The sequence below is a fragment of the Schistocerca cancellata genome, chromosome 9, assembly GCF_023864275.1.
Source record: "Schistocerca cancellata isolate TAMUIC-IGC-003103 chromosome 9, iqSchCanc2.1, whole genome shotgun sequence".
Lineage (NCBI taxonomy): Eukaryota > Metazoa > Arthropoda > Insecta > Orthoptera > Acrididae > Schistocerca > Schistocerca cancellata.
Genome location: NC_064634.1, coordinates 136,607,790 through 136,623,568, shown reverse-complemented (window position 1 = coordinate 136,623,568; position 15,779 = coordinate 136,607,790). Strand labels below are relative to the sequence as shown.

Sequence of the window (15,779 nt, the reverse complement as noted above, 5' to 3'; positions counted from 1 at the left end):
AGAGAAGAGAGATCAGTAAAAATAAAAGTTAAGACATACAGGTAGTGAAGGAATGGGACGGTCTTTCCAAATACTGTTTCAGGGAAACATATCACAGGAAATGTCCAGAAATAATTGTTAGCTTACAACTGAGATTGATATTCTTTTTCTTGATCTGTATCTGGTGATCATGTTAGTAAACAGACTTGAATGATTTCCATAGTTTGTCTTTTGTTTATTTTTGATAAAAGTCCTGTTAATCTGTCTGACAGTTCTGCAATGTGTGAGATATCATTTTTAACTCTACTAACCTATCTTTCATTCCTAAATTCCAGCAAACTCCCAAACTTTGTGTAGTAAGGTCCAGGCATGAAAGTATCTGGATGTGGTCCATGGCTGAAAGCCATTGCCTGAATTACCTCAGTCCACTATGACCAGCATTCTTTCCTCTGGGCCAGAGTATTGCCATATCAGTAACTCTCATGACGCATTAAGGCTTCTGACAGTCCTATGCTTGGTACACATGTTTACCTAGCTGTAAATAGTCTGGCAAAAGGAACTTTGAACAGTGCTGAATTGTGGCAGAGTTATGCTCACATGACTCTCAATTAAGACCTCAATGCTTCTGGTTCTCAGAGCTGGGGATGAACATGGTGAATTGACATACTAATCACATGCTAGCAGAGCCCTCAAGTCTCTAGCCACATAATAATTTTGCAATCAGTCATTCTTCACATCATGCTTAATGTATTTAGTTGTGAGAGTAGCAGTCTGGTGAGTTACCATGCTGTCAGTACTGCAGGTTAGTAAGCAGTACATCCATATTTATTCCTCATTGGGCATTCTATCAAGAGTATTACCTTATGGCCCATACTAACAGTTGAATGGTATCAACATCTCAACTGGGCATTTTGGTCTATCCTAGTTGGTTGCCTTATACCTCACTAAGGGGCAATTAATTGTCCCCCCTACCCCATTTCATCTACTCATAGTGTAAAGATTGTCCACTGCAAGAAAAATAACACTATAATAGTCATTGGCTACAGGATTAATGAGCCACATTGTGAATAAGACTTATCATTGAAATACCCGAAACCCACAAATTGGACAGTGATCATGGAGGGTCAACTGTAAATAAAATAGATAGCACATACAGAGAGAGTTGAACAAGTGTCAAAGAGTTTCCAGGATGGAGACGAAGCTGAATGTATGAAGGCAGGTTATTAGTCACATCTCAATTACCTAGCTGGTAAGAGCATTGATTGTGACAGTCAAGGAAATGGGTCTGAGTTCTGGTTTAACACAGCTGAAACATTTAGGCTGACAGAATTCAAAAACAGATGTCTGATAATCCACAAAAACCTATTTTGAAAATTTTAAGAGACTGTTTCAGAGCAAAGTCTACAAATTTTCTTCATCTTCCTGCATATTGCTCCCACAAAGGTAAAGCAGATAAAATAAGGCCAGTAACAGAATGCACTAAGGCATATAAGCAATCAGCCTTCACGCTCTCCATTTGTAAATGTAATAAGGAAGTAAGATCAAGGTAGAAGAGAGAGAGAGAAAGAGAGAGAGATAGATAGATAGAGCACTAGTTCTTAATGAAGAAGGATGAGAAAAGTGACATATGGGCTGGAGACCCATATCTGTTTTAAGTCCAAAATGCTACTTGTGACAGTCTTTTTTATACTTAGCATTGGTTTGTCCACCTTGCTCTAATGGAAGGGAGACGGACTGTCAGCAGCACAAGCATTCCATTACCAGCCACATATAAAATTAAACAGATGAAACACATATATGTTTTTAAAATTATTAAAAAGGTGATTTTCATTTGTGATACTAAACAGTAGACTGATCACCTTTCCAAATTAAAAACTGAAATAAGAAAGATTTTTCAGAAATATGAACTTAAAAGGCAGTCCTATACAGCCTCTGAAAGCGGAATGATATTTACAGGGAATGAGCAGTTATGTGAGCGATGCTGAGGCATTTTGTAGGGTTGTAGGATCTAAATGGTTAGTTGAAACTGTGGTGATGGAGGTAGGTTTTGGGGAGGATAGTAAGAAACAGAAATGAAGTAGGAGATTTGGGTGTTTACCTGGCCATGGCATGAAGAGGAAAGAGAGAGCAAAAGATGTGGAGGTAGTGGGAACTCTGATGTGGGGTGGAATAGGGAAGAATGAGATAGGGGTGATAGGATGGATAAGTATCGGGGTAAATTTAATTTTCTGGGTAAAAAGTTTCATTGAGAAAGAATTGGAGTATGTGTTAGTGTAACAGTTGATGGGATGTGGAAGTAGAGGCTCAGCGGCATATCAGGACTGATAATTAGTATGATAGTAAGCTCAGATCTTGCAAAGGCAGCAATACAGACATCACTGAATAAAGATCTCTCTTTAGAATTTATAATACAATTGGAAGAATTGTATTAAATGCAATTCCCCTTTGATATTCTGACAACTTTGGTGACTTTTGTTTTCTTCTCTTTACCTTAAGAGTTTATCCTCTCCCCATATTTCTGGAATGTTATCATGCTGCAGAGCTACTTTGTAGCATTTGGCCAGGTTACCATTAGAAAGGTTTAGTGATTTTGATGACTGACAGATGGTAATGTAATGAAATGCAGCCTAGAGCAAGCTAACAATATGAAACTTAAATCAGCCATTGTGTCATTTAGCACCGCACCAAGACCGTACGTACAGTCTCTCGTGGTGTATGTATGTGTGTGTGTGTGTGTGTGTGTGTGTGTGTGTGTGTGTGTGTGTGTGTGTGTAAAGAACATACCTATAATGAGATAAAGCAAACTATATAGGCAGTACATAATGGAAAAAAAGTAACCAACATGCACATTCAAAAAACAACAGATACAGCGATCAGACTAATCCTTACTAAACTGATGTCCAGCCCTTTCTTTTTTGCTGGCATAGGTATGGGGCTATATAATACTTTGCCCTAAAAACCAATTATTGGAATTTAACAAGTACATTTTCATGAGCTGTATAATACTTTTCTGTCCCATATTGGTAGCTCTTCTGTTACACTTTCCCCTGACATGAGTAAACTATGGCTGTGATGATACACAATGCTCTTCATTGAGTATGTTCAAGTTGTGCTGTTATCCAGTCTCATATGGATCTCAAACATTTCAATATTTCAGTATGTGCTGTACAAGAATTTTATAAGCCATCTATTAGTTGATGACTGCTATTTGCTTTAACTCTAGCTAAGCCTTTTTGATATTCATCTTCCTACTCTAACAGCTTAGTTATGTCCAAGTATTTGTGCAAAGTAAGGGGTAATATTTATGACACTTAAATCAGGTAGTTTAAGGATACATTTTTATGTATCATGAAGAACACTTGTATAGATTAAGAACTGGTTCATTGTGGATCAGTGCTCATTTGAAGACAAGGTTACAATGTAACCTGATACCCTGCCCACCTCTATAGAGCAACTGGATGTGGTAAATTGAACTTCACCATGTACCCATATACAGTAAAACTTGATCAGAGCACAACATATATAATTCACAAATTTGGCCAAGCTGTTCAGCCATTTTAGAGATGACACATGCAATACACTTTTATACATTAATTTTTTGAAAAAAGTGGAGCTTCACTAATGTGGAAATGGAAAACAAATTTTAAGTCTTAATAAACAATTCATTGTATAATGTGAAAAAAAGGTTACACAGAACTGCTGTATTAAAGTATACCTTAGCTATTCACATCTGTACAAGGACACAACCTTTTACATGAAGATTATACAGCCATGACAACATTGTTTAAGGGAAAGAAGTGATTGTTATTCCCCTAAACAATGATTTTACCTGGCAAGGTCAAGCATTTCAAAAAACTGCACTACGTGCATTACCTTCTCCCAGTTTCAGTTTACTTGTAGCAATTTAAGTGACAACATAATGTTGAATAAAAAGTGTTTGTCACTGACACTTAATGAAAAAATTAAGATAATCAAAGCAAGTGAGACAGACAATCTCTCTGTGCATGAAATAATATTGCATTTCACATGTGGAAAAACATAAATTTGTGAGACTTTATGAAACTAGGGCAACAGATCTAATAGAAATCTGCAACACAGAAGGAAACGAGTAAGAATCAAAGGAAGAAGAGGAGGAGTAAAATGATATCCCAAGAAAAAATAATATGCCTGATGAAGGTATTGCATGCTTAGACGATGATGTGCAATTTTCAGCACACACAAATTCTCTAGCTGCAGTAATTATTGTATAGTGGAAAAAATTGGGGAGGGGGGAGACTGAACAGGAAAATCAAACAAGTTTCCCTCTTTGATATGTGATAGAAAAGTAAAATGTGAAATGAATAAATACAGGAATAATAATTATAGATGTATAACAATATATTAATTTGAAGTCACAGTAAAAATATGAACCTGCCATATTATCTATCAGTTAGTGTAATAGTATAGTGATCTATCGTAAAATATACAGTAAGTGAATATCTATTGTACAGCAGTAATGGTACATAAAAACATGCATAATTATGGATTTATACTTTTGTGCATGGTAATTTACAAATTATATATAGCATAGTGTGATTTGTGTAATGTGGAAACTTGCACATATTGGAAAATTATTTTAATCCAATGCAATTTCGTTTTGAGAAAGTTTTACTGTGCCTATCATGTGTCAAGATAAGGTCCCTATTTTGCTGCCCATACCCATTGTCCAATTGTATGGCATAAGAATGGCAGGGAACAGAAGGTCATCCATCCACTATGCTGTCACAAGGACACAATTCATGGTCATTCTTCCCCCATTTATTTAGGCTAATAGGATGACTTAAAAAGTTGGAGAAAACAAGCTCCCTCTTTCTCAGACCTTGTCTCTCTAGGCCAAGTGTGGGGGTTTTGTTGTTCTTTGTCTGTGCACTATAGTGGAAGGATCATCATCATGAGCAGAGATCAGATTTAGTTGACCTGCCAATGTGGTATGATTTGGTGAGATCAGTATGCGAGCTGTTTTATTTTATTTATTTATTTATTTATTTATTCATCCATGGAACAATAACTATTGTATGGAGGTCATCAGTTTGCAACACATGAGCACACATTTACATTTACAATGAAACAGGTTTCTCATATTTTGTGTAGTTTTTAACTAGTCATACACACATTTATAATTACATAATATTTTGGTGATAATGACATATGTTGCTAATAATCTACATCTATGTTAAATATTCTTTTACAGTATAACAACTTTTACTTACTAAAAAGGTTTTAAGCTTTTGTCTGAAAGTGAGGGGCTCATTTATTTCTTTAATTTCTTGTGGTAATTTGTTATACAGTTTTATCCCATTATAAAATATACATTTTTGCGTCTTTGCCTTGTTCTTTCTATCTAGATGGAGGTGGTAACAAGCTCTTGTTTCATGGTCATGTATTAGGCTGTTTGTGTTGTACATGTTGAGATTTTTCTTAATGAACATTATGTTCTGAAAGATATACTCACAAGAAACAGTTAGAATGCCTAGATTTCTAAATAATTCTAGACAGTGGGCCCTGTTGTTGCTGTTTGTTACTATCCTTATGGCTCTTTTTTGTACTTTGAACACAGTTTGTATGTTACTGGCACTTGTTCCCAAAGACAGGACTGAGTGTAGATATCCGTAATATGTTATTTTAAGACAGGTATTATTGCATACCGGTGCAAGGATTCTAAGAGCATAGCATGCTGTGGATAATTTCTTTGCCAAAATGTTGACATGGTTTGTCCATTTCTGTTGGCTGTCTACATTCATCCCTAAGAATTTGGTACTTGTTACACATTGTAATTCATTATGATTAACTTTTATTCTAGTGGCATTGTGTTTTTTGTTCAATTGGAAGTTAATATAGTTAGTTTTCTTTACATTTAGGGTTACTTTATTTTTTAATGACCAGTTGTGGACATCATTGAGAGCCTTATTTGCTCTTTCTGACAGTTGTGTTGGATTTTCACCTGTTATCACTATGTTGCTGTCATCGGCAAAAAGTATTTTTTCTCCATGTCTGATACTTTGTGGAAAGTCGTTTATGTATATAAGAAACAATATTGGGCCTAATACACTTCCCTGTGGGACGCTTATATTCACATTTTCTGGGTCAGACAGGTGTTTTATAAGGGAATTGTTTGAAACTTGTGATATCTCAACTCGTTGAACTCTGTTTTCCAAGTATGATTTGAACCACTTCTTTGTCACACCTCTTATTCCTATTTGCCCTAATTTGTGAAGTAAGATTTTGTGGTCAACTGTATCAAAGGCCTTGGACAAGTCTAAAAAGATACCACTTACATTTTCACCTTTGTCCAGTGCTTCTAAAATTACTTTAGTGAACTGTGCTATAGCAGATTGTGTGCCTTTTCCACATCTCCGTTTTTAAGGGTAGGTATAACTTTTGCTTGTTTTAGGTACTCCGGAAAGTATCCAAATTCGAAAGATTCATTAATTATGTCTTTTAATGGGCCCTTTATGGAGTCTATACAATCTTTAATTACGCAGACTGGGATTTCATCAAGTCCTACTGAAGTTTTATTTTTTAGTTGGTGTACTACTAGTACCACTTCCCTTTCTGTAGTTGGTAAGAGCACCATTGAGTTTGTTGGCTGGTTCTGAGTAGGTAAATCATACGTATCTGGAAATTTCTGCTGTAATTTTTTTGCAATACTACTGCTAATTTTTTAGGGTTACCTACTGGTATATCTTTGTTTTTAATATGTGAATTGAGGTCCTTTTTAGCAGAGTTAGATGTTTCCTGTTTGACGATGTTCCAGGCTGCTTTGTTCTTGTTTTCAGCTTCAAGTAATATTTTGTTGTTTGAAAGTTTTTTTGCGGCTAGCAACACCTTCCTGTATATTTTCCTGTACTTTTTGTAGAATTGCAGAACTTCTAGGTTAGATTGATTATTTTTTATGGAGTTGAGATATCTAAGAGTTTCTGATGATTTTTTGATACCTGTAGTCACCCATTGATTTCTCTTTGTAGTTTTAATTTGATAAAGAGTTTTGGGAAACATCTCTTCAAATCTGAGTTTAAAAATTGACATGAACTTGATAAATTTCTGATTTGCATTGGTTTCTGCATAGACTTCCCTCCAATCTTCATATTCTATATGGGATTTAAACTGATACAGGGCTGATTTGGAAAACATTCTTTTGTATGTACAAAGTTTAGGAGGAGTTTCTACATGAATGTTAGTTTTTAAGATCTGGCAGAGGTGGTCTGATAGGCCCAGGTTTTGGACAACAATATGACATTTTTTACTATCAATATCTGTAGCTACATGATCTATAGATGAGGAGGATTCTTTCGTTATTCTAGCTGGACAATTAACAAGGGAGGATATTCTATAACAGCTTAGAATATTGACATATATGTTGCTAGCCTTATCAGGCTTCATCATGTTAATGTTTAAGTCACCACAGATAATTACATTTGTTTTTGGTCCAGAAACCTTTCCTTCCCTTTGCACCAGTGTTCAGTGATACACAAAATATGGCTATCAAAATTTCCCAATTCTACTTCTAGCTGTTGTGCTTTGTTCTTTATGGCTTGAATGTTTTGGTGAAACACTGTTAGGTATTTGTTTTCACTTATCTTGGTGGCGCCTTTCCCAACGTCTCCACTGGGAGAGCAGTACACACAAAATATGACTAATTTTTTTGCTATGCGAGGTCCTATTATTTCAACAGCAGAAAGTTCGAAATGTTTGTCCTCACCTACATCTAAAAGATCATATCTAACTTTAAATGACATACCTTTTTTTACATAGATACATGAACCTCCACCATTCATTGAGATTCTGCTATAGTAACATGCAAGGTCAAATGAGGCTAATGCAATGTGTTCAATTTCCTTCCCTTTGCACCAGTGTTCAGTGATACACAAAATATGGCTATCAAAATTTCCCAATTCTACTTCTAGCTGTTGTGCTTTGTTCTTTATGGCTTGAATGTTTTGGTGAAACACTGTTAGGTATTTGTTTTCACTTATCTTGGTGGCGCCTTTCCCTTTAGACCTGATGCTAAAAAATCCTTTAGATGAGCTGGTGGCATGGTTATTCTTCTGTTGATGACAGTGGAGGTGAGTCTGTTGCCAGTTAGACTTGGAAGTTGGTGTATCTGAAGGTATCTGCCTTATGTTAGCCTTGTAACTGAGGCCGGGTACCAAAAATCCTTGTTGTAGATTCCTCTGCTTGCAAGCATTTATCTCTTTCCCTGTTATGTGCTGTTGTTCACTGCTTTGCCCCAGCAAAAATCCTGGCTTCTCAAGGGTGGCTGCCTTCTTCTGGTGTGATGACTGCTCCTATTACCACTGCTGCTGCTGTGTGCTGTTGCAATGAAGCCAGTGATTCTGGTTGCTTGGTTATTGATGTTAGTAATTAGTAGTAGTAGCAGCAATAATAGTAATAGTACTAATACTAATAATAACAGTATGCATATATATAATAAATTAATCCCAGCCTTATTAGCAATATGTACATATATTTTCTTTGTTAATAAAGTTTTTTGTGCAATACATTTAGTGTATTTGTTAACAATTTTTGTTCAAAGATACTTTAATAATGAGCAGAATCTTATACATATGTTGAAAGATACTTTTTTTTACTGTAAACTAGCAAATTTTTTGTACAGAGATACTTCAGTATTGACTAAAAACTTATATTAATACTTACATATACACTTTTTTTACACTAATACTAGTAAAAAGAAAAAGACTAAAAAATGAGTCTATATGCTACATTTTCCATGGCCATCTAGCAGTATGTACAAAACACACACACACACACACACACAAATACATAAATGTGCTAAACATGTACATATGACCACAAAATTCATCTGCCCCATCAATGCATGTTCGGCAGTTCTGAACCATTAGCCTTGGGCAGGCCTGTCTTATTAGCCCGATTACATCATCTAACATGATGTACCCTATGAGTACTGGTGGTATGCTGCTATCTGTAACAAAGAAAAAAATTCCGCAGACTGCAGCTACATACAATTAACATATAGACATATACTAAAACTAATAATATTGTTTATATTCTAAGAGGTTAATTTATTTAGTTAGTTGGTTTGCAGCTTATGAGGCCATCATCACATTTTAACTGACTATAATCACCAAAGCAGTTAAAAGATTTGTAAACAATCTTGGAGAAGATGTTACTCTTGTACACTGAAGCACAATCAAACATTAAATGTCATCTTTTGCAATGCAGTGGTAATGCAATTAAAAAGGTAAAAAGTTGAACAGTAAATAAATATAAAAAGGAGCAAAACAGGAAAAACATTAACACTAAACTTGTAAAACAGTGCCTCTAATAATAACAATTTACATTAAATTAATAATAATAATAAAATAAAATAGTACTTGACAAGACTGTTAAGGACTAGCTTGAAGAGGTATTACAAATGATAAGTGACGCAGAAATAAAGTAAAATACAGAAATTATAATTGCAACAACAGAATACGTGGAGTAGTCCTACATAGGAAATCACAATAAAATAAAGATTGACAAATACTAGAAAATGGATGAACAGAAAGGAATACACAGTATGGGAAATAATAGAAAACTGAGAAGATAAGTGGAGTGATCTTAAGGTATCAGGGACTTCTCCAGAGTCTGTTATTATTAATAATGGCTCCTGCATTAAATAATGGAAAGTCAACACAAGAAATAATTCACATATAGTTAGCCAATAAGATTCCTGAAAATATTATTTGCTTTATAAATAAATGTAGCTTAAATTATATTTCAAATAGCAAAATATTTATGAAAACAAAAACCTTGTAAATCAAACTGAATATGAACAGTTGTCAGTACACTGTTCTTATCGAATGACAATACTTGTTTATTAATAACATCAGTTGATTATTTGTCCTAATAAGTTTTAATTGAACCACATTGTCCAGATTTTAGGCAAAATCAGGAATGAGAAATATAAGTACGTTATTACAAGGATGAACAAGTACTATTGATCAACCAGAACAGTATATTACAGCAACTGTAGTTAAGTGTTGACAGTCTTTCCCTTTGACAATATCCAGCGAAGTGTTCACACTAACATAGACCATGGGCCACTTACAGGTGAGTGTTTCAGCACATGTGGTCTAATTGGTTTTCATTAGCAATCTGTTTTAAGTTCAACCTAACCTACTAAAAGGGCCACAATACAGTTCAGTCTTTCATGACAGACAGCTTTCACAGCACCACATTCGTTGGCCTTGCCAAACCACAAACAAAGTTTTGTAGTCTAACCTATACTAGACCTTGGGCCACACTACAGATCAGTCTGTCACCACAGACTGCTTTTTCACTGTCAGATTCATTGGCTTTGCCAACGCATGATGAAACTGTTGCATTCCCACCCAATCTAAACAAGTAGATTTTGTAGTGATCAGCACATAGAAGTGTGTTCTTATGAATTAATACTGAAAAATAGTTCACTTTTAATTGTAACTGTATACATATGGAAGCGCCAAAGAAACTGGTATAGGAATTCATATTCAAATACAGAGATAAGAAAATAGGCAGAATACAGTGCTGCTGTCGGCAACACCTATCTGAGACAACAAGTGTCTGGCACAGTTGTTAGATTTGTTACTGCTGCTACAATGGCAGGTTATCAAGATTTAAGTCAGTTTGAGCATGATGTTATAGTCGGTGCATGAGCAATGAGACACAGCATCACCGAGGCAACAATAAAGAGGGTATTTTCCCATACAAACATTTCACAAGTGTACCATGAATATCAGCTATCTGGTAAGACATAAAATCTCTGACATTGCTGCAGCTGAAAAAAGATCTTGCAAGAATGGGACCAATGATGACTGAAGAGAATCCTTCAATGTGACAGAAGTGCAACCCTTGCACAAATTACTGTAGATTGCAGTGCTGGACCATCAACAAGTGTCAGTGTGTGAACCATTCAACGAATCATCATCGATACTGGCTTTCGGAGCCGAAGGCCCACTCCTGTACCCTTGATGACTGCAAAACACAAAGCTTTATGCCTCACTTGGGCCCACCAACACCGACATTGGGCTGTTCATGACTGCTTGGATGAGTATCGTTTGAAATTGCATTGAGCGGAGGGACATATACGGGTGTGGAGACAACTTCACGAATCCATTGACCCTTGATGTCAGCACTGGAGTGTTCACATTGGTGGAGGCTCTGCAATGGTGTGGGGCATGTGCAGTTGTAATGATATAGGATCCCTCAGACTTCTAGACATGACTCTGACAGATGATACATACATAAGCATCCTGTCTGATCACCTGCATCCATTCATATCCATCGTGCATACCGACGGACTTGGGCAATTGCGGCAGCACAATGTGACACCTCACACACCCAGAATTGCTACATAGTGGCTGCGGGAACGCTCTTCTGAGTGTAAACACTTCTGCTGGCCACCAAACTCCCCAGACATGAACATTATTGAGCATATCTGGGATGCCTTGCAACGTGCTGTTCAGAAGAGATCTCCACCCCCTCATACTCTTAAATATTTACGGCCAGCTCTTCAGGCATTAATAGAGTCCATGCTACGTCATGTTGTGGCACTTCTGCGTGCCCGCAGGGGCCCTACACCATATTAGACAGGTGTACAAGTTTCTTTGGCTCTTCAGTGTATTATTCACTGACGTGCAGGAAACCAGAAAATTAGAAGCAGGACTTGACAATAAAGCGGGACCTGCCTCTAAATGTACAGAAACGAGAGAAAAACAATTGAAATAATTTGTTATCAGTTTTTTTTTAATTTGAAACAAAATTAACAAAATTCTTTGTTATTACAAAGTAATCACAAAAAATTTTGACACAAATCAGTAAATAAAGCACTTTGCACAATTAGTTAGTTTTTCTTTTTGAAGGAGTGGTTTGGAACATTTGAACAATTTTTTATTCTTCAAAACGTAATTATAAAAATCAATGCAATTGTACTGATAGTTAATTTTTACTTACAGTTCCGCCTTTAAGAGTTCAACACTCAGTTACTTCTCAAATCAGTCGAGGCGTTTCCACAAAGTGAAAATGCCATCACAGCAGCAGTATTAGGACATGGAACGGACACAATAAACTGGAAAGTTTTTAATGAGTTCGGTGTATTCGAATGCTGAAACTGTTCATGCCAAGTTTAATAGATAGGGTTTTTTTTGCTTTGACCAATTTCCTTAACACTGGAGAACTCATTATAAAGTTCGTCCATATCTATGAGTTTGGTAAGTGATAATTTTCCACAACACAAGACATATCATTGCAAATAATTGTGTTTTCCTAAGCAAATATTCGCGTTATTGCCAAATTGTTACCTTCCGCAAAATCAAAATGATCGTTCAGGTATTTCAATGTATTTTTGTACCATGTAATCAAAACAATTTTGATAGAGTTTTGTTCATCAGCTGTGAAATTGAAGGCATTTGAGCAAATAAATCCAAATATTTTGTTATTTATTCTTTCCTCTATTTTTTGCCGTAAATTTGTTAGGATGTTGTAGGTTTCACAAGATAAAGCATTATCTTTTTCCAAAAGCATGATGGCGTCCTGAAATATTTTTAAAACATTATCTAGATACCAAGAAAGCATTGTGTTTTCTTTGTGCGTTTATCATCAAAATATTTTCCTAATACAACTGAACCAGTTATCTCCAAGAGTTATAAAATATGATTTCAATGCTGGAAACTAGCATAGAATTTTCTCAATAACAGGATGCAATGACAGCCACCTTGTTTTGACCTGTCTTTTAATACTTTGAAATTCTATTCTAGATTCAGCAAAGTTCTCTTATGGTTTGGACTCTCTGAGCATGATATGATAAGTACCCATACACTTTAAGTACCAAATGCTCCACGTCAAACTCGCACCTCTCATAGCGTGAAGGACATCATGTACCATGTGTGCCTAGCACACTGCAGACAAGATGTTGGTATTATCTTGAGAAAGTATAGTAGTTTGTATACTGAAATGTATTCGCCAAAATTAACATCGGCATTGTTGGTTGAGTAAGCAGATACATTTGTGAAATCCTAAATCCAGCGCTTTGATTCTATTTTTAATATTAATGTAAATATTGATCGATTTTTCATCAGGGTCCCCATAAAAATCAAGCAGGTATGTGACGATTCCATTCCCTGGGACTATAAGTCTGACAGTTGTTGGGAATAATTTTGTGTGTCTATGAGTAGTATGTGGTGTAGGAGGTGCGACGGCAATTTGTTAGTGCTGGTTGCCCATATCAGGGGCAAGCATACATTCAGGTGAAAACTTATTGTTCTCATCTGATTGACAGATCCCTAACCTATTGTTCTGCTAAGAGTCCCTGGGGATCCGTCCTTTCGATTGACAGGTCCTTATTCTATTGTTTGGTTAAGTGGTTTACCAAATCATCCCTGTCCCTCCCCTCCTCCTCCTCTCCCCTCCCCCATGCCACTGGGAACTCCACTCACCAATAAAAGCACATTTTTGATATCAATTTGATTTACTAATTAATTAACTCAGTCAATCAATTAACCCCTCCCTCTCTGGGAAAACCTCCAGCCCTCCCCTACTCTTTCCTCACCTGGAAATTGGCAGGAAAAAGACTCAATTAATAGGCCATATGGGGGTGACGGGGGGGGGGGGGGGGGGGGATTGAACAGGACGACTCGCCAGGTGGGCACTACGTTTTCAAGAGTATGACATTACCATAGTGTACAAAAGTGGAAGAAATCACCAAGATGCCAACTGTCTCTCAAGAAACCCTGTGAAATACCATCAAGACTTTGATGAAGATAGTGACTGTCTCGCTGCACTCCAGGATCTCTCTGCTGAGCAGAAGAAGGACGCCAAGATATCTCAAATTCTGCTTGCCTTAAATCAGTCAGAGGACGTGAAGCGACAATTTAAGGTAGTTAATGGATTACTTTTGAAAAAAAAAAAAATTTGATCCATTTGGAAAGAGGTGGCTACCAGTGATTCCTAAACACATGTGCTTAGATGTTCTACAGAAATTCCATGACAAACCTGAGGCCCGACATTTAGGAGTTATTAAGATATGCGAAAGAATCCCCAAGAGATTGTTCTGGCCAGGTTTATTTAAGAGTGTCTGTCACTATGTGTCGCACTGTTGAGAGTGCCAGAGGAGAAAGGCAGTTCCTCAGAAATCACCTTGCCAACTCATACCAATTCCACCAGCCGAAACACCTTTCCAGGTGTTAGAATTGACCTCCTCGGACGATTTCCAACGTCTGCTAGTGGCAATAGACGAATTATTGTTTGCACTGATTATCTGACACATATGCCATTACAAAAGCCGTGAAAACAGCCGAAGCATCAGAGGTAGCCAAATTCATCGTGGAAGACATTGCATTAAAACACGGTGCCCCAGGGTCGTTAATTACAGATCGAGGGAAGGTTTTTAAATCGAATCTTGTGACAGAGATAAACCATCAGTGCAACGTTACTCACCACATGACGACTGCCTACCATCCGCAAACTAACAAGCTTACTGAATGCCTTAATAAGACCTTAGCCGACATGCTATTAATGTTCGTCAATGTTGAGCAGAGCAACTGGGATGAGGTGCTACCTTTCGTAACGTTTGCCTACAACACCGCCAAACAAGACATCACAGGATTTACGCCATTTTTCCTGGTGGATGGGCGTGAGGCGACTACGACGGTGGACACTGTGTTTCCGTTACATCTTGATGACGTAGACGACGACTACATCGGCCAGGTGTTAACCAGAGCTGAGGAAGCTCAGCAGTTAGCTCGACTCTGCACGCTGCAGGCTCAAGAAAACGCTCGCTGAAGGTATGACGCCAGCCACCGCCCTGTTGTCTACCAGACCAGTGACCTCGTCTGGCTCTTCACTCCTGTTTAAAAGGTTGGTCTCTTTGAGAAGCTCCACAGGCGCTACTTTGGACCTTATAATGTTGTAAGACAGTTGCCTGATGTTACTTATGAAGTTGAAGATTTCGACCCCAACACAAGACAACGAAAGGTCAGAGATACAGGTAGACCGAAACTGGTAATCTGTTAACAAAAAGTTTGTGACCATAGACGTAAATTAAAGGAAACTTATTGTATGTACGGGTCACTGTTTTATTCTCGACAATGTCGCAGCTTATGTTTCAAATGTCTCTGAGGGAATTAACGAGCAACGTCTCACTCTGCCATACATTAAAAGTAACTAAGGAGTGCATGTGTATACTCTTTGTGCATGTTTCATCTGTCACCATGTGACATATGAGACAGAGCGTGTTCGGGCACTGACGTTAGAGCAGGAAGATTGAACTGCTTGTGCAGTGTCTACAAAGCCTCGGTTGTCTGGAGGGTTCGGAAACAATATCGTGAAACTAGTACATACACAAGAAAGCCGGAGCAAGGGAGGAAACGGAAAACATCGACCAGAGACGGCTGATATACAGTTACCTCTCCTCTCCGCCGGTGCAGTGCAACTGCCCGGAACCTACAAAATTATGTAAGGCCAGCAACTGGTTGCAGTGTAAGGGTGGATGCCATTGTGGATCCGTCAGCGGCGGACCGCTTTCTACGAAAAAGGAGCTGAACTTCTCGTCTCCCAGTGGGATAAATATCTCAACATATGTGGTGATTATTTTTGGATGGAACAATTCCATGGTCCCATTGTAGTGGGTATGAAGTATTCATTTGACTGCCCCTCGTACTCTGTTAGAGGGCCGACAGTATTATCCCAGGTAAACTATTTTTATTTATCATAAAAAACATCAGCCATATTATTACAGATATCATGAACGTAAGCAACGAAAATGT

At 37.3% G+C, this 15,779-nt stretch overlaps 1 protein-coding gene across 1 annotated transcript in view; it reads left to right on the top strand.

Moving 5' to 3' along the window:
* LOC126101557 (uncharacterized) overlaps nt 1-11,991 on the top strand; it is a 76,285-nt gene extending 64,294 nt beyond the window's left edge. The window contains exon 8 of the mRNA XM_049912196.1: nt 11,973-11,991. The gene's annotated coding sequence lies outside the window, so the exon portion shown is untranslated. The remainder of the gene's footprint in view (nt 1-11,972) is intronic.
* The last annotated feature ends 3,788 nt before the right edge of the window (nt 11,992-15,779 follow it).